Source organism: Choloepus didactylus, chromosome 21, assembly GCF_015220235.1.
Source record: "Choloepus didactylus isolate mChoDid1 chromosome 21, mChoDid1.pri, whole genome shotgun sequence".
Taxonomy (NCBI): domain Eukaryota; kingdom Metazoa; phylum Chordata; class Mammalia; order Pilosa; family Megalonychidae; genus Choloepus; species Choloepus didactylus.
This window is the reverse complement of record NC_051327.1, coordinates 52678288-52699790: the sequence shown is the minus strand read 5'-3', so window position 1 is coordinate 52699790 and position 21503 is coordinate 52678288. Positions and strand designations below refer to the sequence as shown.

The 21503-nt window shown below is 36.1% G+C and overlaps 1 pseudogene; it reads right to left on the bottom strand.

Moving 5' to 3' along the window:
- LOC119517330 overlaps positions 1-20722 on the bottom strand; it is a 33799-nt pseudogene extending 13077 nt beyond the window's left edge.
- Between the last annotated feature and the right edge of the window lie 781 nt (positions 20723-21503).

Here is a 21503-nt window from a genome sequence, read left to right as displayed (position 1 = left end):
TATACAAAGAAATCCTACAACTCAATGACAATAGTACAGACAGCCCAATTATAAAATGGGCAAAAGATATGAAAAGACAGTTCTCTGAAGAGGAAATACAAATGACCAAGAAACACATGAAAAAATGTTCAGCTTCACTAGCTATTAGAGAGATGCAAATTAAGACCACAATGAGATACCATCTAACACCGGTTAGAATGGCTGCCATTAAACAAACAGGAAACTACAAATGCTGGAGGGGATGTGGAGAAATTGGAACTCTTATTCATTGTTGGTGGGACTGTATAATGGTTCAGCCACTCTGGAAGTCAGTCTGGCAGTTCCTTAGAAAACTAGATATAGAGCTACCATTCGATCCAGCGATTGCACTCCTCGGTATATACCCGGAAGATCAGAAAGCAGTGACACGAACAGATATCTGCACGCCAATGTTCATAGCAGCATTATTCACAATTGCCAAGAGATGGAAACAACCCAAATGTCCTTCAACAGATGAGTGGATAAATAAAATGTGGTATATACACACGATGGAATACTACGCGGCAGTAAGAAGGAACGATCTGGTGAAACATATGACAACATGGATGAACCTTGAAGACATAATGCTGAGCGAAATAAGCCAGGCACAAAAAGAGAAATATTATATGCTACCACTAATGTGAACTTTGAAAAATGTAAAACAAATGGTTTATAATGTAGAATGTAGGGGAACTAGCAGTAGAGAGCAATTAAGGAAGGGGGAACAATAATCCAGGAAGAACAGATAAGCTATTTAACGTTCTGGGGATGCCCAGAAATGACTATGGTCTGTTAATTTCTGATGGTTGTAGTAGGAACAAGTTCACTGAAATGTTGCTATATTATGTAACTTTCTTGGGGTAAAGTAGGAACATGTTGGAAGTTAAGCAGTTATCTTAGGTTAGTTGTCTTTTTCTTACTCCCTTGCTATGGTCTCTTTGAAATGCTCTTTTATTGTATGTTTGTTTTCTTTTTAACTTTTTTTTTCATACAGGTGATTTGAAAAAAGAAGGGAAAGTTAAAAAAAAAAAAAAAAGAAAAAAAAGAAAAAAGACAAACAAGGGAAAAAAAAAAAAAAGAAAAGATGTAGTGCCCCCTTGAGGAGCCTGTTGAGAATGCAGGGGTATTCGCCTACCCCACCTCCATGGTTGCTAACATGACCACAGACATAGGGGACTGGTGGTTTGATGGGTTGAGCCCTCTACCATAAGTTTTACCCTTGGGAAGACGGTTGCTGCAAAGGAGAGGCTAGGCCTCCCTGTATTTGTGCCTAAGAGTCTCCTCCTGAGTGCCTCTTTGTTGCTCAGATGTGGCCCTCTCTCTCTGGCTAAGCCAACTTGAAAGGTGAAATCACTGCCCTCCCCCCTACGTGGGATCAGACACCCAGGGAAGTGAATCTCCCTGGCAACGTGGAATATGACTCCCAGGGAGGAATGTAGACCTGGCACCGTGGGACGGAGAACATCTTCTTGACCAAAAGGGGGATGTGAAAGGAAATGAAATAAGCTTCAGTGGCAGAGAGATTCCAAAAGGAGCCGAGAGGTCACTCTGGTGGGCACTCTTATGCACACTTTAGACAACCCTTTTTAGGTTCCAAAGAATTGGGGTAGCTGGTGGTGGATACCTGAAACTATCAAACTACAACCCAGAACCCATGAATCTCGAAGACAGTTGTATAAAAATGTAGCTTATGAGGGGTGACAATGGGATTGGGAAAGCCATAAGGACCAAACACCACTTTGTCTAGTTTATGGATGGATGTGTAGAAAAGTAGGGGAGGGAAACAGACAGACAAAGGTACCCAGTGTTCTTTTTTACTTCAATTGCTCTTTTTCACTCTAATTATTATTCTTGTTATTTTTGTGTGTGTGCTAATGAAGGTGTCAGGGATTGATTTAGGTGATGAATGTACAACTATGTAATGGTACTGTAAACAATCGAAAGTACAATTTGTTTTGTATGACTGCGTGGTATGTGAATATATCTCAATAAAATGATGATTTAAAAAAAAAAAAAAAAAAATGAGAATCAATGAAACCAAAAGTTAGTTCTGTGAAAAGATCAATACAATTGACAAATCTTTAGCAAGCCTAGTATCAGATACTAGAATAAAGTTTACCAGGGGGCAGTGTGGGCATACGAAAGGGGATTTCATGGTTAATTGGCATAGAAAATTTTTCTTTGGATTGATGGAAACATTCTATTAATAGATAGTGATGACAGTAGCACAACATTTTGAATGTAATTAACATCACTGAATTATATATTTGGACATGATTAAAAGGCACATTTTAGGTTTTATGTTATTAGAATAACTTTTCAAATAACAAAACCTTACGATGAATGACAGACAGTGAATCCGGACATAAACTACAGACAATATTAATAGTGTAATTATAATACTCTTTTTATATCAACTTTAATGAAGGGTACCACACTAATGCAAGGTGTAATAGGGAAAACTGTGGTTGTGTATGGGGTGATTTTTGTGGCCTGTATTTTCTGCATGATTTTTCTGTAAACCAAAAATTCTCTAATAAAATAGATGAGAAAGAGGTTAAGACATAGACAAAAGCTGAGGGGTTTGTCACCACTAGACTGGCTCTACAAGAAATGCTAACAGACATTCTGTAGATTGATAGGAAAGGATACTACAAAATTGGCTTAAGCCACATTAAGAAATAAAGAGATCTGATAAAGACCATTGCATGGGTAAGTATAAGTACAAGTACTTTTTCATTTTTCATTTATAACTCCACTTTTTACTTCCTACATGTTTTAAAGGCAAATGCATAAACTATAATAATTGTTTTGAACTTACAAGGTATAAATATGTAACTTGTGGCTAGAACTACATTAAAGAGTAGGGAAGAAAGGTTATAGGACATCATTTATATAAGCTATTGATGTTAATGTGGTATTAAAGTACATTAGGTTTTCGTATATTTAGGATGTTAAATCTAAACCCCATATTAAACACACAGAATGTATCAAAGTCTATGCAAACAAATAGAGACAGACAGTGGAGTGAAAATTACAAGAAGTGGGTGAGGGATTTGGAGGAGTTAATGCAAAATGGGTGTGGATTTCTGATTGTTGTGAAGGGAAATTTCTAACAATGGATGATGGTGAGGGTACTACAATGTTGTGAATGTGATTAATCCCACTGAATAGTATGCTTTGGAGTGTTTGGGATGGGAAGGTTTATGATATATACATTTGTCCACAATTAAAAAGAAAGAGAGAATAGAAGGAAGGAAGGAAGGAAGGAAGGAAGGAAGGTAGGAAAGAAGGAAGGAAGGAAGAAAGAAAGGAAGGAAGGAAGGAAAGAAGTAACCAAGGAGATAATGACAACTAAATGCAATACATAATCTTAATCCTGGATGGGATCTAAGAACGGAGAAGAAAAGTTCAAAAACACATTATTGGCACATATGAAAAAATTGAAATCTAGTATGTAATCTGAACATAATTTTTTTGAATTTCTTGAAACTGCACTTAAGAAATTACATAAGTAAATACCTTTGTTCTTAGGAACTGTGCATTGAAGCATTATCTGTTCAAGTAATAGAATATTTACAAACTGCTCTCAAATATTCAGAAAAAGATGATGATAGATAGATAGATAGATAGATAGATAGATAGATAGATAGATAGATAGATATAGATGGTAGGTTGATAGATGAAGAGAGAGAATGACACAGCATATGTTGCAAAATGTTAAAATTTTAGGATCTGGCAGTCTGGGGGACATTCCAGAGAACTAAATATCCCAGGGAGCAGAGAGACAAAAGAATATTTTGGTAATGAAGCTCATGAGACTTCATCTCCTAAAGCCACAGAAAACATAAATGCTTGCTCTACAGCATTTCAAGTCAACTTTAATAATATCAACAAAGGACAATACACACTTGTGTCTTCCCAAGGCCTCATGAGTGTTTCTATCTCCCTGAAATTCCTAGAGGAAGAGCTTTAAATTTCATGCTCTTTTCCATGAAGGACCTGCATCAGTAAACACAGGCACATCCCTAATAATAACTAGGTGAGCCACAGCATCTTCATGGGTGTTGGAATGGTACCTGGGAGTAATTTTATTGTTAGTAACTTTAGGGTATCAACACAGAAAATAATAAAAAGCATTATTATTAAAAGTCCTACCAAGGAAAACACTCTGGTTCTGTCAGCAGATTCTGGAAACACTCAACCATCTTTATTCTCCCATGAGTTGGCTTTCAATCATGGGGTCACCCCCTCTCAACAGTGTTTCCCCTTGTACCAGTGCTTCTCCTCTCACCACCTATATTAGAAATAGCTACATAGACTCATTAAATTATTTGTTCTTCAAGTCATTCAACAAATATGTTTTCAGAAATTTAGGTTATAAGTTGACAGGGAGTGACAGGGAAAGCCCATATTCAAGCTCATCCCATGAAAAGACAACTCAGGTCACTGTGAAGTACGTTGTTTCATATTTTTCATAGCCATAGTGATTTGATGAAGGTTGGAAACATCACAATTAAAGTCAGAAAGAAGTAGGACATGAATTATAATTTATCCAAAAATCCAAAGTTTAAATCTAGTTACAATGTTTGGCATTTTAATTCATTATTTCACTTAAAAGTTTTATGTAACTGTTTCAATAACTCTATGAAATTTTATCATTAATCCAATTTAATAAAGAATGTAAGATTTGAAACAGTGATTTTTTTTTTTGTCCAAGGTAGATTCTGAATTCAAGCTTGAGTGTGATGTTTCCAAAACTTTGGATTTCACTTATACTTTAATTTTAATATGCTTTACAATTTATAAAAGTTTTAGATTTACAGAAAGATTGCAAATATAATGCATATTGTTTCTTTAAACCACACACCTACTTCCTCTGCTTTTAACATCTCCCATACAAACCCATGCTACAATTTATCTTTTCTGCTTAGGCTTTTCTTGGATATGGGAATTTCTCAGAATCTTCTTATTTTGGATAACATTGATTGTTTTGAAGTATACTGGTCCAATATTTTGTAAAATACCTCTTGATTATGATTTTCTTTTATTTTTCTCATGATTATACTGGCCTTATGAGTTATTGGATGAAAACAAGAGAGAAAAGATTTCATTTTCATCACATCACATCAAGGGTACATACCAGCAATGCAATTAATCACTATTTATGTTTAACATGATATTTCTAGTAAAAATAGTGTTGATAAAGCTTCTGAACAATAATACTACTTTTTCTCATGTTTTCCATGCTGTACAACTTGTGTACAACTGGCTTATTCTTAGTTTTCTACTCAAAACTAATAATCACTCATGAAATAGCAGTTATGATATATTGATAATTTTGTCTCACAAATGCCTATATATCTTTGAATAAAACTTCTTAAGGTCAAGGAGTTAAAAATTAAATTTACATCTATTTCCCAGGGGCTTCAAGAATATTTGGAAAACAGTAATTAGTCAAAAATATTTGTTTAATGACCAGAAAAGTCACACAGATCAAGAAGAGGAAAATCTTTGGGAGTAGGGGCAGAATAGCTAAGTGACAGCAGTACAGTGATGATAAAGTGTATGTTTTCCCTGAATTTAAAGGTAAAGGAATTAATGGTAGCTAATATGTAGGATTTAATTAGTTAAATAAGTTGAAAATAGAAACCACAGAATTCCTTTTACATTATGATCACTGCTTACACTTAAATTTGCATTGTTCTTATCTGTTTACAAGCAGTTTCATCAGATACATGAACCCAGGAAACCACACATGTGTTCCACAAGTTATTCTCCTGGGATTTTCAAAAGAAGCAAATCTGCAGTTTCCACTTTTTGAGCAATTCCTTGCCATGTAGCTAGTCATATTCATTGGGAAACTTCTCATTATCCTGGCCATTATTACTAATTCCTACCTCCATATGCTCATCTCCATATGCTCATCTCTTTGTTTCATAAATGTTTCACTTCCACCACTGTCCCAAAATTGCTGGTGAAAATCCAGACTCAAAGAAAAGTCATAATCTATGAGTTCTTTCTCATGCAGATGTGTTTTATTTTTTTGAGCATTGGATAACTACCTCTTAATGGTGATGGCATATAATCAGTTTGTAGCCAGATGTCACCCACTGTATTACATGGTCACTATGAACCCCAAGTTGCTGCCGGCAATCTGGCCATTGAGTGTTCTGGCTTCACTATCACTTGTCTTACTGACTTTATTACTGTCTTCCTGTAAAGACTTTGAAGTTATACACTTTTTCTGTGAACTAATCCAATTTGCTTGTTCTGACACTTTACTCCATGATCTAGTGGTATTGTCTTGTAGCTGCACTTCTAGATATTATTCCATTAACTGGGAAAGTTTTCCCTTACTCTAAGGTTGTATGCTTCATTTTGAGAAATTCCTTAGTACAAAGCCTTTTCCATTTGTGAGTCTCACCTATCAGTAGTTTCTTTGTTGTATGTTACAAGTCTTGAAGTGTATTTTTGTTCTACTGCTAACCAAAACCCAGGTCAAAAGCATTAGCCTCAGTGCTGTACATGGTCATCACACCCAGGCTGAACCTTTTTAACTTCAGTCTTAGAAATTAGGACATAAAGCAGGTCCTGAGAAAACTTTTCTCTTGAAAAATTCTCTCTTCATAACATGATATTTTGTATCAAGATTACAGAGGTCCTCATGAATAATACAATGAAATAACCTGGATTCTAGTCATGATGATTTCATCAGTTCACAGAATGATATTGTGCTGTTTATCTTCATTCAAGTGTTCAATCTTTTTAACTTTTATATTATAAATCACTGTTTTGTCTAATATTTTAAAAATTGACCTCTCTGTATTTTCTAGGTTCAGTGGAAATTCACAATCCACTGCACAAATATTCAGTGATAAAATATTTAGTAATTAGGTTAAAGATTTTAAATTGGGTATTTATAAATATTTTAAAAACTGAAGGATTGAATATCTACCACTATCTCTGTCAGATAAAATCATGTGCCTCTTGTGTTACATGCTTCTGAAGAAAAATAATGTGTCATATAGAAGGCTGTATACCAGTTACCAAGTTTTGTGCTTATCTACTTCAGAAAGAGACCATATTTAGAAATGGCATTGCCATGTGATTAAATGAAAGAGAAATTATTATACAGTTCTCTGAAAAGATTCTTTCAACTTTTACCACTGTGTTTCTCAATTTCTTTGTTATTTTCTTGGCCTGTGAGCCTTTTCATAGGGAACACTTGAAAGGGAGTGTGGGTGATTGAGACAGATAATAAATCCACAACATCCTATTTCTGGCCCTTAAAATGGGCTAGGAATTTAATTTATTTTAGATCAAAAAGTTTTGAATCTAAACTTCAGTCAAATGACTGACAATTTTAGAGATATGCCCATTTGATCAAACTGGCTCATTGGCTCCAGAATTTCTGATAGTGTTCCCATCAGAATATTTGGCTTACCCTAAAACTAATTTCCTTCTTCTGTGGACAGATACTCTAAGAATTATTTCCTGCTGATATTTCCTATATTGTTTTGATACAATTAAAATGATCTTGAAATTATTTTGATATCTCAACATTCTTCTTAATCACATATTATATGTCTATCTATGGATTATTAGGTATTAATTTATGTCAGGTCTAGAAGCAATGAGAAAGGGAAAAGTAGGAAATGGGAATAATTTGAAATACCTTGAAAGGTAAATGTTTTCCAAATAACTTCAAGAGAAAGTCATTAGGGAAGGTAATACCTGCCTCATCAGATAGTTAAAGATGCCATGCCTAGGTTAGTTCTGTAGCCTAAGTGTTTGGGAATGTTCTGATTCACTTAAATCCATCCACTTGTACCTATTACTGTTCTTAAGGGCCATTTTCCAAAATTATGTTATATTTTACATAAGATTTATGGCAAGGCTGTGAAGTCAACTTATTTTTGAGTGTTGAAACTTGGTGAGAAAAGAGATTTGATGCATGCAATACTGGATATTTCCTGTTCTTTGTGCCCTGATCTGACAATTTAAAATCATAAACTTTTGGTTTTCTTTTTGTAAGCCCTTAGGTATAAAAAACTCCAGCACCCTCCATGTTTCTTGATTTATGAATCTGATCAATATCCTTTATCCCATATACCTGTCATTTTGCCAAAATATTCTCTAGGAAATTTCTTTGTAGTGTCTGTAAAGTGAATCACATTTAGCAATACTGTGCATAGACCACGAGCATGAATTTATTCAATGGAAATAGCATTATTGTGACCCTCAAACCAACAGGCTGGTATATCAACTCTAAGACTCTTATCTGATAAGTCAGTTTTTATTTCTTCAATCATTTCTACAGTCAAATAATTTCCCTATATGGGTTTTTTATTTTAGAATAAATCTCTTTTAGTATGTTGATCATAAGCACTGTGACTTTTGGACTCTCCACATTGTTCATGGGTCTAGAGGTATGTCCTTCAAGTACTGGGAGGAGCAAAACAACACTGAAAGAAAGACCAGCTAAAAAAGTTGATACTTCTTCTATCAACAGCAAGGTGGAGTAAGCAAGAAGACTCCAGTAAAATAATTGGCTCAATGAGCACATCATTTCTGCAATTCAGATCTTAGGAAGCTCTTGCCATTTGTATTGGTTAACGAAGCACTACATCTGATGGTTCACAGCCATCTGTGGTACAGAAACACAAATTTGAAGGAGTGAGAAATTGCCGCTAAGAAATCAGTCTACCCAAACCACCTCAAAACAGAGCAAGTACACTCTATGATGGATGCCAAACATTTTTATACTTTTCAATATTGTAGGAGAGAATGAGTGTGTTTCTTTTAAAATTCCATAAGATGTAACCTTTCTAATCTATAGGTTCCTAAATTATTAAGAAAAGATGTGTTGTAAATAATGAAGTATGTGTATGATAGAGTGTTATTATTCTGTCTTTTAATGCCAAATCTTTTCTTAATTCACTATTCCTGTACCTCCTATTTTTCCCTCAGAAGAAAAACCTTCCTGGTTCTATTATTAGAGTTTGACCAGGCTGTAATATGCATATCCTATATAGTAATACTAATGAGTCATCCTAAATGAGAGAATCAATGAATTCTCATGAAGAAACTATAAATGGCTACAAAGTAAAATGACTGAATATTCTGCTACTGTAATATTTGTAGTTTTGTGTTCTGCTTAAAGAACAAACTTGTGGAGAGTCATTAAAATATGGATTTAAGAAGTTTCTAGGGATTGTGTGTTGGACAAATAGTAGTTTACAGTTTACTTATTACTTAGAAATGTAGGACGTGAATTCTGCCTTTAAACCATCAAAAGTATGTTATATGGAAGATGAGTAAACACATTTTGAGAAATATTTGTTCTGTTCATCTGTACTTCACTGGACTAAGTTCAATTATCAATTGAATAGACTCTTCAATATAAAATATTAGAAAAGATAATTACTATCTTTTAGAAGTTTATTTTTTTCAGTGTAATAAATCAGAGTAAACAATCCAGGAGCCAAAAGCCCCAGTAAGATAAGGCACAGGATAAAGAAGGAAAAGAGCTGTTAACTAAAATCCATAATAATGTGTCCAGAGTAAAAGTGTTGATATGTCAAAGATGGGGGAATGGTGCCTTCTGCATCCCCAGAGAGATTAGTGGAAGTACACCCCTACTCAGTAGAGGCCCTGAAGGACAGTAATGAAGGGAATCCTCTGAGGAAAGTAGAATTTCCAGAAATCTGCCTGTTTACTTTTTAGCCTTGAAGATGAAAGCAGTAGCACTGATTTACACGAATTCATAGTTGGTATTAATTTTTTGTTAGGATATTCAATAATAGGGAAAGAAAAGTATGTGAATCTGCAGAGAATGTGAAGATATTTGCACCCTATGCAAACACTCATTAAAGAGCAACTTCAGCAGAGGAAGATAATAGTTATCAATGGACAAAGATGAGTGACTCTACATTTGGTAGTCAGCCTTTTTTTCCTGCTTCCCCTGTTCTTGCTAAAAAGGCTTATGATCATAGTGTCCCAAATGGCAGGGAGGGAAGTAGGTTGTGTGTGTGCTCAGAAACATGGTCTTGCACTCATTTAAAATATATGGTGTGGTGACTGCTGAGTGCTCCATATGCCAATAGCAGAGATTGACACTGAACACTGAAGATGGCAACATATCCTGGGAGGATCAGATAGACACCTGGTAACCAGTTGATTACATTAGACTTCCTCCATTTTGGAAAGGAGAACATTTTGTCATAACAAATAAAATATTGGAAAAACATTTTAAAAAATCTTTTAAAATTCATCACTTATCTGGCCTGGAGTGTTAAATGAATCTATCTGCAAAATAAGCAATGATAGGGCATCTGTGTTGGTTAGAAGGGTTCAAATGCCAGCTGTTGATTTGGTAGCAACCATCAACACTGAAGTAAATGAGATTGTCTATTAAGGAAATAGGATTAGAATGGAGATGTATAACAGATGTCTCCAAAGTAGAAACTCTGGTAAAAGAGTCCTGTAAGAAAGTGAGAGCTTTAAATTGCACCAATAGTCTAAAGATTAATGATAAATAAACATAAAATAAAAATGGATATTAAGATTCATCCTTCTTAGGACCCTAGAGCTACATGGTGGGAAATAGTCTCTGAGTGGTATATGAGTCTGCAGTTTGAAATAATACTACCCGCATTGTCTGAACAAAACTAGTGGCAAAATTAATTTTAAATAATATTGTTTTTGTAGTGGAAAAATTAAATCAATACTAATAGTTCATTGAGGAACTCACCTTCCACCTCAAACTTAAAGAAGTCTAACATTAAATGACCCAGAATAATAAACAGATCATAGAAGATTATGAGGGTACACACTAAGGAAGCAAGGTACCATGATTAAGAACCAGCAGAAAAAGATGGTCTCAATATGTTTTTAACTATTTTACATATTGAAATTATCAGACACAAAATATGAAATAACTGATTTTAAGTTTGTAAATTTGACCCTTGCAAATATACTCAACGGAAGAAGCACATATAAAAAGAAACAAATAGAATATCTAGAAAGGAAAAATAGAATTATATAAATAAAAAAATCCACAAAGCAGAACTGAGCAATACAGGACTGCAGTGGACACCAAAGAACATTCCCAAAACAGGAATTAGAATATTGCCCACATTTATATTTTGAGACACTGACTATCCCTGTTTCAGACTCTGGAGTTACTGCCAGCAAATCATTCCTTTCTGACATATTTCTTTCTCAAAACATTTAAAGAATTTATCAAGCTCATTCAAAAGGTTTTTTCCACCAGTTTTGTTACCTCCCTGAATGATAGATAAATAAAAATTCCTGATTTATGTAAACTAAAGAAAATGGAATAATTATGGGGTCATAAGTTTGAATGGTGTACTGGGACATTGGGTTTTCACTTATTGCTCAAAACATTTTGCTATTTTCCATAATTTAAATAAAGGTGGATATAATAGTTATTTGAAGTGTCCTCCAGTATTTTTGGGGCACACAAAAATTTCAATAATAAATATTTTATAAAAAAAATTATTTCCCATGCTTTAAATCTCTATTAATTACCAAACTCTTCATTACCATGCTTCTTAGGCTATATTGATTCCACCACGTCTTTGACAGCAGCAATAATTTGGTCCTCAAAGTGACTCAGGGTGACATTTCCACACAGCAATCTTGATCATGGGCATCCTGCTACAATACTTGCACCAAGACTCTAATAATTTTTGGATCAATTATCTACCCTGTAGCCAAAACACAAGGCACTCTATTATAAGGGTGCTCCCTACATGGCTAGGTTCATTTTTCACTCTTCATTTTCTGACCCCCATTGCTGTTTAGATTTGAAGAACTAATTTAAATTTCCAAAGCACAAATTTTACCTTAATTAATTCCCACATTTTCATGCATTCTGCCTCTTCCTGTCATGTTCTTAATTTCTTAGCCACTTCAAAGAACACCTCTCCTCCATCCAGGCTCATGATAAATATCAACTTCTCTGTTTTTACTAAGCACCCCAGGAGAGGGAATTACTTTTTGGATTGAAGGATTGTAGTGCCAGTTTGACAGTATTGCATGTATTTATTTCCATATCTCTTCCCCTGTTTAGACTATGAACTCTTTGTGAGAAGGAGCAAAGCCATTAATTTATTTCCAGAATGTTAGCTAGTGTTTACCATATAGTAATTGCTGAACAAATGTTTGTTGAATTACTGAAAGGACAAATGGTTGGAAAAGTTAAATATGCCAGCCATGGGGGAGACAGGTGAAGCAATGAAACAACGGAAAACACTTTTAAGAGAGGGAGGTCCCCTCATTGTAAGCCAACACTAGAGCAGAAACTTCACTGAAATAAGATATTTTACTGTACCCAGAATCTCCACTGAGAATCATGGATGGGATTATCTTTAGAATTCACCATGCAATATTAGAGATCACAGCTAAAGAGAGGTGATGTTGAGTAAAATAATCCACCCAGCAAAGGAGAGATATTGTGTGATCTCACCTATATGAAATAACCAGAATAAGCAAATTGTAGAATCAGATTCTAGAACATAAGGACATGCTGGGGCTAGGTAATAGGGAATTCAGGCTTCAAATATTCAGGGTTCACATTTGAAATGATGAAAACATTTTGCTAATGGATGATGGTGGCACACATTGTGAGATCAATTAACATCACTGGAATATATATATATATATATATATATATATATATATATATATATATATCTGAATGTGATTAAGAATGGAAATGTTAGGTTATATATATATAAGATAAAAAAATTGAAAATATCTATGGAATTCCACTACACAAGAAATGAACTCTAAGTTAAACCTTGGACTACAGTTAATAGAACACTTGCAAAAATGTGCTTTCATTATTTGTAACACATACACCATACCAATGCAAAGTGTTAATAATAAGGTGATACATGAAAATCCTGTATATTATGCATGATTGTTCCGTAAGATCACAACTTCTCTAATAATAAAAGAGTTGAGAGGTAAAAATGTAGAAATGACTTCCTTCTGATTAGAAGGAGTCCACAGGGATAAGAGATATATGTGGAGCTACATAGCAGTTTCCCAAGGATCACAATTGGTACAAGTCTACACAATTGTTTCTCTCTCCTATTTCCAGAAAATTAATTTTCTCAAGAGGTAGAGAAAAAAAGAAATGTTTCATAAGTGGGGTTCATGGTGAGCCAGCTGCTAAAGCCAGAGAAGTTATAAAAATTACCACTACACCACCTCAAGTCAATTTTAATAATCTAGGGGCACAGCTTCCAAATTCATCTAATGAGGAAACATGGTCCATGATCTCAGACATCCCTGATATGTGGGTTAGATACAGAATTCTCCCAAGGTCTGGTGATGAAATATGCTACTAAAGTATATTCTTTAATTTTCAGTATTTTTAGGGCTTCCACAGGGAAAATTTTATAGAATGTGTAATGATACAAAGTCTTATCAAATGAAAGGCCCTCATTCTGGATAGACTAAATTCTCCTCATTCTATAATAAGTCTCCACAGGCATTGGTTTTCAGTCTTGGGGCCTCTTTCTTTCATCAGTGTTTCCTTGGTTTTACTGCTTCTCCTACATTATTGTATTAGAAATGTCTCCTTAATATTTGAGCTATTTTTCCTTCAAGTTATTCAACATATATTTACTCATCAATTACTGTATGTTATTCAGTAGATTGCATCCTTAGAAAGATGCTAATGAGTGATACATTTTTATCTCTTCTCAAGAATCTCACCTTCTAAACAGGTAAAGAGACATGAAAATAAATACAAAACCCCGAGGTAGCACTGTAATCCAAGTGAAGCTGATACTGCAGTGAAGTAGTTGACTCTTCCTGGGAGTTTAGTGAAGGCTTCACAATGAATCTTTTAATTGTACAGAGAATAGTTGTACTGATACTAGAAAGAGGAATTCATTTTTTATCTAATTTGAAAGAGGTTAGAACACTCCAAGTAGAGGCATCTGGAAGAAAATATGAGATTAATTAAACCATAAGTTGTGCTTATGAAATTTCATATTGTTCTTAATATCTACAGAACAATGAGGGTCAGGGGATGAAAAGCAATACTTTCACTTGGTAAGGTAGGCAGGTGTCAGAGAGACTTGCATTTTTCCTACAACATTAATACTTAATTCTGAAATTATGGAAGTCAGTGAAGGTTTTATGACAGAAAATTCCCATATGCAAGCTTGTCCTGTGGAAAGATCACTAAGGTTAATGTGGAGAATGTAGTATTCCTGTTTTCCAAGTCAGAGAGATGATGAGAAATGAAATACACACAATTGAATTGGAAATGCACAGGTGAAAATAAATCATGAGGAGTTAAATCATAATGTATAAAAAATGCACAGAAAATTCATGGAACAATGTTGGGCACTTTATAGTCATTATATACTTTTATTATCTTAGTAATTCTATGAAATTAGAATCACTGTTTGATTTAATGGATAAAGAATTTGAGACTTAAGAACTTTATTTCTTGTCCAAGGCATGTAGTGGAGTCAAATCAGGGTCACAACTGTTTCCAAAGCTTTTGCAATTATTAATGATTCATTCTAAAAAATATATTTTAGAACAGTTTTAGATTTACATAATTGTTATGAGGATAGTACAGGGATGAATCCTGAACCCACTTCCCCTATTCTTAACATACCTCATCCAGAATACAATATTACATTTAGCCATCATTTCTCCTTAGACTTCTCCTGTCTTTCTCAGTTTCTCACTCTTTCCTTGTATTGGATGAACTTCATAGTTATAAGCATTTCTGGTCAGTTCATTTGTAAAATGTCCCTTACTTGGAAATTTTATGTTTCCTTGTGATTAGACTGGGATTACAGATTTTTGGTGGTAGGTAGATTTTCATCACATTTTAGCAAGGGGACATTGTATCAACATGAATAATTTCAGTTGATTTTTATCTTTTCTGATTAAAAGAGAATTCATATAGTGTCTCCATTATAAACTTACTTTTACTTAGGCTCTTTTTACAGGTAAGTGTTTTAGTTTGCTAATGCTGCAGAATGCAAAACACCAGAGATGGATAGGCTTTCATAAAACGGGGGTTTATTTCACTACACAGTTACAGTCTTAAGGCCACAAAGCATCCAAGGTAACACCTCAGCAATCGGGTACTTTCACCGGAGGATGGCCAATGGTGTCTGGAAAACCTCTGCTAGCTACGAAGGCAGCTGGCATCTGCTCCAAAGCTCCGGCCTCAAAACAGCTTTCTCCCAGGACGTTCCTTTCTAGCAAGCTTGCTTCTCTTCAAAACATCACTCCCAGCTGCATTCTGTGTGATCCCTCTCTCTGAGTCAGCTCATTTATATGGCTCCACCAATCAAGGCCCACCCCGAATGGGTGGGGCCACAACTCCATGGGAACATCTCATCAAAATTATCTCCCACAGCTGGGTGGGGCACACTCCAAGCAAATCTAACCAGCACCAAAACTTCTGCCCCACACAAGACCACAAAGATAATGGCATTTGGGGGACACAATACACTCAAACCGGCACATTCCACCCCCTGGACCCCAAAATGACATTATCTTTCCAAATACAAAATACATTCATTTAACAAAAGTACAGTACAAGATCCCATCAAAATCAATTATAGGCATGGCCAGTCCTAAGGCATAATTTTTCTTTAGCTGTGGATCTGTGAACTTAGAGCAAGTTATGTGCTCCCAATATACAAAGGAGGAACACTCATAGGATAAACATTTCTATTGCCATAAGGAGAAACAGTAAGGAAAACAGGGTTAACAGGAGCAAAACAGTTCCTAAAACCCGCAGGACAAACTCCATTAGATTTCAAAGTCCGAGAGTCATTTACAGAACAATGTTGCATCCGTGGGGCTTGAGAGAGCGGGAGCCTAACCCTTCTTAAGGGCCTTTTCAGCAGCCCTTTCCTTTCCAAATGCTTAGGTGAGTGCTCCAACATATCCACACATTGGGGAGACCACCTTCTCGGCTCCACCCTCCTAAAACCTCGGGGCAGTTCCCGGATTCCCTTCCATCTCCGGGGCACACGCTCAACCCCTTCAGAACAGTGTGGTAGCAGCCAGGCTCTCCTCAATTCCCTGGAAATGTGCTCCACCCTCTTTGGGACCTGAGGTGGCAAAACTCTTCCAGAGCATCGAGGCAGAAAGCCCGCCCTCGACCTCCAGGGCAAACTCACCCTTTCCATGCATGTGGGCTGCTCTGCTCTCCCAGCCCGAGACCTCCTGACTCCAGACCTCAACATCCATGGCTCTGTCTTTGAAGAGATTTTTCCTTTAATTTTTTCCTTGTCTGTCTCCTCTAGTCCAGACTGGCAATGGCTCTGTCTATAAAGATCTTGCAAAAATTCTGTTGGCTTTGCATGAAGCATGCAGGGGTCAAAGCCATCAGACAATAGGACTTTCCACAAATCCTTTCTGCTTAACTCCTTTTCTAATCTTGGCTTGTACTGAAATGGCGGCTGGGTTCCATGTTTGGTTACATCCTCATGTTGGGCTGTAGCTTCTGGGATTCCACCCCCTGGAAGCCTGTAATTTTCCAAGCCATCAACTTCTGGTTTCTTTGAACCCAAGAGTTCAGTTCTAAGTTTATCTCTCTCTGCTCACATTTTACTATAAGCTGCAAGGAGAAGCCAGGATATGTCCTCCACACATAGTCTGGAGATCTCCTCAGCTAAGTATTCCAGGTTGTTGCTTCCAGATTCTTCCTTCCATCTGACACCAGGGCTCAATTTTGCCAAATTCTCTGCCACTTTAATACAAGGATCACCTTTCTTCCAGTTTGCAACAACACATTCATCATTTCTACTGAAGTCCTCATCAGAAGTATCTTTAGAGTCCATATTTCCACAAACAGTCTCTTTAAAGCAGTTTTGGCCTTTTCTATCAAGCTCCTCACAACTCTTCCAGAAACTCCCCATTATGCATTTAAAAAGCCGTTCCAACATGTTTGGTATTTGCAAACTCAGCAGAAAAAGCACCCCACTCTCGGCACCAAAATCTGTTTTAGTTTGCTAATGCTGCAGAATGCAAAACACCAGAGATGGATAGGCTTTCATAAAACGGGGGTTTATTTCACTACACAGTTACAGTCTTAAGGCCACAAAGCATCCAAGGTAACACCTCAGCAATCGGGTACTTTCACCGGAGGATGGCCAATGGCGTCCGGAAAACCTCTGTTAGCTAGGAAGGCAGCTGGCATCTGCTCCAAAGCTCCAGCCTCAAAACGGCTTTCTCCCAGGACGTTCCTTTCTAGCAAGCTTGCTTCTCTTCAAAACATCACTCCCAGCTGCATTCTGTGTGATCCCTCTCTCTGAGTCAGCTCATTTATATGGCTCCACGGATCAAGGCCCACCCCGAATAGGTGGGGCCACGCCTCCATGGGAACATCTCATCAAAATTATCTCCCACAGCTGGGTGGGGCACACTCCAAGCAAATCTAACCAACACCAAAACTTCTGCCCCACACAAGACCACAAAGATAATGGCATTTGGGGGACACAGTACACTCAAACCGGCACAGTAAGGAATTAAAAATGTGCAGTTCAAACTTCAGAAATGTGGAGTTATGCTTCACCTCCCTGAGAGGGAATGTGTGTATAAATTATTGTTGTTCTCTGTGTGGAAGCTTTATCTCTTCAAATTCAATAATTTGTTTATTTCTTCATTTATTTAGTATTAGTACAAAGTCATAAGTATTCATTTTATAATTTGGGTTACAATCCATTAAAATATTTATTGTCTTGCTCAAATTTTTGTAGCTTTGAACTTTGGGAGGTGTTTCAGCTGCTTCCTCTGTCCTTATGAAATGTCCTCACCATTGTGCAATATTTTTGGAAGAGCACTTAACTTATTATTTTGTCATGATAAAAAGCTCCAGCCTCATTTTGAATATTTCCTGCTATAAACTAAACTTAGAATAAGTCATTTCTCTAGGGTACTTTGGTTCATTTTCTTGGAAAATTGTGTTTATTTTCTACTAGTATTTGTTGATATTGTAGCCTCTAAGCCACAGAGCAAGAAATATATATGTGTATACTAACCTATGTGTATACTAACCTATGTGTATATACATATCTATAAATATTTCTATAGATAAATATCTGTATCTACTTTAAGCTAAATATGAGTTCACCATGATGCCTCCAACTCTAAGCTTTTTCACATGGATCATTCTAACCTCCTACTTTTGCTTGTATTTAACCATCCACCACAGCACTGAAAACATTTCCCAGTCATCCACCATTCTGCTACTTAACTATCCAATTCATGTATATGAATATATGTTATGTACCTGATGTATAACATAACTTTGCAATCAGCCTAAATTGAAAATCTGTACAAGATAAGCATCAACTCCCACCTCTGTAACACCAATTTATTTCCTAGTAACCTATTTTCTAGATTCTAACTCCATGAGTTTGCTTATTATAATTAGTACATAAGAGTGAATTCATACAATATTTGTTCTTTTATGTCTGGCTTACATCACTTAACAAAATGTCCTCAGGCTCATTCATGTTGTCACATGCATTAGGACTTCATTCTTTGTTGCAGCAGAATAGCATTCCATCATATGCATATACCACATTTTGTTTATCCATTCATTGGGTGATGGACACTTGGGTTGCTTCCATCTTTTGTCAATTGCAAATAATGAGTCTGTGAACACTGATGTACAAATGTCTGTTCAAGTCACTGCTTTCAGCACTTCTGAGCATATACAAAGAATCAGGAATTCTGGAACATATGGTAATTCTATACTTGGTTGCCCGAGGAAATTCCAAATTGCCTTCCACAGAGACTGCACAATTGTGCATACCCTCCAGCAATAAATGAGTGTTCCTATTTCTACACATGCTTTCCAACATTTGTGAATGTCTGTTTTATTAATAGTGGACTTTGTATTATGTGTGAAATGATGTCTCACTGTGGTTTTTATTTGCATTACCTTAATAGCTAGTGATGTTGAGCAACTTTTTAATTATTCACATTTCCTCTTTGGATAAATGTCTATCCAACTCTTTTGTCCATTTTTAACTGTGGTGTTCGTCTTTATATTGTTGACTTTTAGGATTTCTTTATATAGTCCACATTAATCCTTATCAGATATCTGGTGTCTAAATAATTTCTCCCATTGAAAACATTGCCTTTTCACTTCCTTGACAAAGTCCTTTGATGCACAAAAGTATTCAATTTTGAGGAAGTTCCATTTATCAATGTTTTTCTTTCATTATTTGTGCTTTTGATATAAAGCTTAAGAAAACATTGTCTACCACAAAATCTTGAAAATCCTTACCTACGCATCTAGGAATTTTAAACTTCTGGTTCTTATATTTAGGTCTTTGGTCCACTTTGAGTTAATTTACACAAATAGATAGATAGATAGATAGATACAGATACAGAGTCCACTTTCATTCTTTTACTTATGGATATACAGTTCTCCCTTCACCATGTGTTTGAGAGACTATTCTTTTCCAGTTGAGTGGACCTGGGAATGTTGCCAAATATTAATTGGTCATAGAAGTGAGGATCTCTTTCTAAACTCTCAATTTGATTCCATTGGTGGATATATCAATCTTTATGCAAGTACCAGGCTGTTTTATTGAATGACATTTTATCCTTGGGACTGGAGACAGCAGCAATCCCACCCTTTCCAAGGGACTTCACAAAGACTCTCTTCTCTATTTCAAACTCTGAAAGTCTTTCACTGAATAGAGTATCATGCTCTATTGACCACTCTACTTTTAATATATTTTTAAGTCAGGAAGTGTGACTCCTCTAACTCCATTATTCTTTTTCAAGATGTTTTTGGCTATTCAGGGCCCTTTACAATTCCAAATAATTCTGTTAATTGGGTTTTCCACCTCTGCAAATTTTGCAGTTGGAATTTTGATTGACATTGCTTTGATTCTTAAAATCAATTTGGGTAGAATTGACATCTTAACAATATTTAATTTTCCAATCCATGAACATGGAATATCCTACCATTTATTTACATCTTTTTTGATTTTTCAGCAATGTTTTGCAGATTTCTTTGTGCAAGTCCTTTCCACCCTTGGCTAAATATATTCCTAGATAGTTGATTCTTTTAGTTGCTAATGTAAATGGATTTTTTCTTGATTTATTCCTCAGATTGCTCATTACTAGTTGCAACAGTTTGCTACAGATGCTAAAATGCAATATGTAAGAAATGGATAGGCTTTTAAAATTGGGATATGTTGGTTCACAAATTTACAGTTCCAGGGCCATGAAAATGTCCAAATTAAGGCAGCAAGAGTTAGATTCCTTCGGTTAAGCCTTTCTACATGGAAGCTCAGGAACCTGCAGCTAATTAGTTCCACAAACTGAGACTGTGCTAAGACACTGAGTTGAACAAGGGTGCCTGGCACCAATACCCCACCTGTGATACAAGAAAATCTATGTGCAACTGGCTCTCATCTGTCTAGCTTCAGTGGGCTTGGAGAAATAGGGAAGTACTACCTTCAGGAAAATTGGGAGACATGGCACAGTCTTGTTCCAGCTGCTGACCAAAGAGGATGACACTCTTGTTCTTGAAGCTTTGAACCTTTCTACATTCTCATCTTCCACTATTTCCACAAAAAAAGATGTGGTGAGTGACTGAGTTTCACTGCAAACCAGGGGCCTATCACCTACCTCTGGGTCTGACAGCACCAAGCATGCCTAAGTCTTGTCTGGGGCAGGCTACAGTGATCTGGGAGAGACAAAGAGGCCATCCCCTTAGAAAAAGAGGGGGACCTGGATCTGTCTTAATCCAACTGTTGGATAGTAAAATTAGTACAGCCAAGACCCACAGCCCTGGCCCTTTCCATAAAGGAGCCTGCAGTACAATGGGTCCTATATCCAAGTTCACTGTAGAAACAAAGTTTTCAACAGGATTAAAAAATAATTTACCTTTGTAGGGCTCTGGGAAATGAGTTGCAGAAGATTGCCATTTGCTGAGAATACTAAGTTACTTTCCTGATATTTCCTCTAGGGCTCATTGGTATGGGTCTTAATCTCCTGCATGGGAGAACAGTCCTGGTTTGCTTGTGAAATACTAATAACTCAAGTGCAAAGAAAACCTACAACACAAACTGAATCAACAACTAAATATTAGAAAAGAGGGAAACCAACTTTCAAAATAATTCTATCAAGATTATCAGATAACCAGAAACCAGAAAATAATTAGAATGTACATTAACAACCAAGAAGAAATGGTCAAATCAAATGTTCCAATTAAAAAGTATAAGGAAGGAGGCAGGGAAAGATGGTGGAGAGGTGAGGTGTAGGTTTTAGTTACTCCTCCAGGGCAGTAGGTACAAAGTCAGGAACTACATGGACTGGACACTGCAGAGCAATTTGGTTTTGGGCATACTTCATATGACACTCACAAACATGTGGAACAGCTGAGATCAGTGAACTCTATAAGTTCTCTTGGCCAGGGAAATGATGCCCCTCCT